This window comes from Papio anubis, chromosome 16, assembly GCF_008728515.1.
Source record: "Papio anubis isolate 15944 chromosome 16, Panubis1.0, whole genome shotgun sequence".
NCBI classification, from domain to species: domain Eukaryota; kingdom Metazoa; phylum Chordata; class Mammalia; order Primates; family Cercopithecidae; genus Papio; species Papio anubis.
In genome coordinates, this window is record NC_044991.1 from 21306999 (window position 1) to 21310812 (window position 3814).

The window sequence follows — 3814 nt, forward strand, 5'->3', positions numbered from 1 at the left end:
TTTTTTTTTGAGACGGAGTCTTGCTCTGTCGCCCAGGCTGGAGTGCAGTGGCCGGATCTCAGCTCACTGCAAGCTCCGCCTCCCGGGTTCACGCCATTCTCCTGCCTCAGCCTCCCGAGTAGCTGGGACTACAGGCGCCCGCCACCTCGCCTGGCTAGTTTTTTGTATTTTTTAGTAGAGACGGGGTTTCACCGTGTTAGCCAGGATGGTCTCGATCTCCTGACCTCGTGATCCGCCCGTCTCGGCCTCCCAAAGTGCTGGGATTACAGGCTTGAGCCACCGTGCCCGGCCAGAATTTTCTTTTCTTTTCTTTTTTTTTTGGAGACAGAGTCTCACTCTTTTGCCCAGGCTGGAGTGCAGTGGCACGATCTTGGCTCACTGCAAGCTCCGCCTCCCGGGTTCACACTATTGTCTTGCCTCAGCCTCCTGAGTAGCTGGGATTACAGGAGCCCACCATCACACCCGGCTAATTTTTTTTGTATTTTCAGTAGAGACGGAGTTTCACCGTGTTAGCTAGGATGGTCTCAATCTCCTGACCTTGTGATCCACCTGCCTCGGGCTCCCAAAGTGCTGGGATTACAAGCGTGAGCCACCACGCCCGGCCTAAAGCAAAATTTTCAATCCTCCGTCTTCTCCCAGTCCCCACTCTGCTGAGCAGTACCCCCATCCACCCAGTCACCCAAAGCCAGCTATCCTTGCCTTATTTCATGGCTGGCTTCTTATTCTCTAGGTTTTAACATAACTGTCACCTCCCCAGAGAGACCTTCCCTGACCACCCACTTCCATGCATCTCCCACGGAGTCTGTCACAATTTCTCACAATTTGTAATCCTGTGTAATTCAGTCTATGTACTGGTTTACTGAGCACCCACCCCAACACACCCACTGCCTCCACAACACACATAGTGGATGGGATGTAGCTCCTTACAGGCTGGAATCTTAGGCCCAGCATGGTGGCAGCAAAAAAAAAAAAAAAAAAAAAAAAAAAGGCAGGGGTGTCGGCACGGTAGCTCGCGCCTGTAATTCCAGCACTTTGGGAGGCTGAAGTGGGCAGATCACCTGAGGTCAAGAGTTCAAGACCAGCCTGGCCAACATGGTGAAACCCTGTCTCTACTAAAAATACAAAAATCAGCTAGGTATGGTGGCAGGCGCCTGTAATCCCAGCTACTCAGGAGGCTTAGGCAGGGAGAACTGCTTGAACCCGGGAGGCAGAGGTTGCAGTGAGCCAAGATTGTGCCACTGTGCTCCAGCCTGGGCGACAGAGCGAGACTCCATCTCACACACACACACACACAAAAAAAAGAAAAAAAAAAAGGGGGGGGATTGGCGGGCAGTGCCGGACCTTAACTGCTTGGCTTATTATCTCCAGTCCCAAGCAAGGTGCAGGACAGGTACCAGGACTCAGTGACTATCTGCTGATGTCCAGCAGTCATCAAGCATTTAGTGAGAACTCACTAAATCTCACATGCAGGTGGTTGCTAAGGTCAGCATGTGAGGTGACAATGAGAGTTACATATCTCTGAAATTCTTTAGGTGATGCACCATGATGACTCAGTCAGAAGGCAAAATGTACCAAGAACCTAAAAATTGTCCCCATTGGATAACTATTTCAACAAGCAAGAACAGTTGAGTAAATGATGTTCCACTCATTGGATGGAATATTTTTCATCTGTTGTTATTGGTGAACTTAAAGATTTAGTTTAATTTATTATTTTTTGTTATTTTTTTTGAGATGGAGTTTCACTCTGTTACCAAGTTGGGAACTGACAGGCCAGCTCATTTTCTTCCAGGGAGGAACAGATCTCTGTTGCTAAACCCATGCACCAAGTAAGGCTTGTGTTTGGGGGCTAGGTGTAGGAAAAATACACTAGACTTGAACTCACTTGGGTGAAGAGAAGCCCAAAGGGGCTACAGAGTCACTGAGTGGAAGATCAGCATTCCTTCACCCCATTTCTCTTTCAAAGTGCATTTATTTATTTATTTATTTATTTATTTATTTATTTATTTATTATTTTTTGAGACAGTTTTGCTTTGTCGCCCAGCCTGGAGTGCAGGGGTACAATCTCAGCTCACTGCAACCTCCGCCTCCCAGGTTCAAGTGATTCTCCTGCCTCATCCTCTCAAGTAGCTGGGATTACAGGTACCCATCACCATGCCCAGCTAATTTTTGTACTTTTTAGTAGAGATGGGGTTTCGCCATGTTGGCCAGACTGGTCTTGAACTCCTGACCTCAAGTGATCTGCCCACCTCGGCCTCCCAAAGTGCTGGGATTACAGGCGTGACCCAGCCTACCTGGTCTCAAAGTGCACTTGATGGGACTTTCATGGTAGTGTGCAGGTGAGGGGACCACAGTGGTGCTAACTGGACCAACTACTATATGCAGGCTCAGGCCCACACTGTTCTGACCACCTCTGGGCTGGAGGGAGTTGATGGGATTGCACAACGTCTAGGAAGCCAGCGCAAGGACAGCACCTCCACAGAACTTTATTCATTCTTCTGGCCGTGGTCTGTAGGAAAGAGGTTATGGGCTCCTCTTGTGGGGCACAGACTGTCCACTGCCAGAGTTGTTCTCTGAATCATCTTGGGGTGTGGGCACAGGCTAGAACTGGAGTAAGACAGGCGGGGAGAAGATGGAGGCCTTCAGAGCAGAGGCTGGAGTCTCATCAGTGTTGGGGGAGTCACTCCAGGCTGAGGTCCTGCAGAGGAGACATCCAAGACATGCCTGTGAGGTAGGGCACCAGCACATACTGACACATGACAAAAACTCAGGCTGTAGGCCCCTCCCAATATATTTCTACTTCTAGAAACCTCTCCCATGGATATGTTTTTAAGGCTGTTCATCGCAGCAATGTCTGTAATTATAAAAACCTGGAGGCCGGGCGCGTTGGCTCACACCTATAATCCCAGCACTTTGAGAAGCTGAGGCAGGAGGATCACGAGTTCAGGAGTTCAAGACCAGCTTGACCAATATGGTGAAACCCCGTCTCTACTAAAAATACAAAAATTAGCCAAGCATGGTGTCACACGCCTGTAATCCCAGCTACTCGGGAGGCTGAGGCAGGAGAATCGCTTGAACCAGGGAGGCGGAGGTTGCAGTGAGCCAAGATCACGCCACTGCACTCCAGCATGGGCAAAAGAGTGAGACTCCATCTAAAAAACAAAACTAAACAAAAACCGGAAACAAATGTCTATGAGAGCATAGCTAAATGACCCCCGGTGCAGCCATGCAGTGGACTATTCTGCGACTGTTTAAAGGAATGGAGTAGATATCCCAAGAAGTAAAGACATCCCAGTGGTTTATTTATGGAAAAAAGTAAGTTGCTGAAAAGAACATGCAATGTGGCTCTTATCTGAGTTAAAAATTTAAAGTGTGTGTGTGTGCGTGTATGTGTATACAGAGACAAAATATTTGGAAGGGTACAGGTGAAACTCATAGCAGCAGTGGACTCATATTTTGTGTATTCACTTCTGTATTGTGAACCTTTTTCCATGGAACATGGTCTGCATTTGTAGGCTTTTAAAAACCAATTAAGGCTGGGCACAGTGGCTCATGCCTGTAATCCCAGCACTTTGGGAGGCTGAGGTGGGTGGATCACCTGAGGACAGGAGTTCAAGACCAGTCTGGCCAACATGGTAAAACCCCATCTCTCCTAAAAATACAAAAATTCGCCGGGTGTGATGGCATGCACCTGTGATCCCAGCTCCTCAGGAGGCTGAGGCAGGAAAATCGCTTGAACCCGGGAGGCAGAGGTTGTAGTGAGCCAAGATCGTGCCACTGCACTCCAGCCTGGGCAACAGAGCAAAACTCTCTAAGT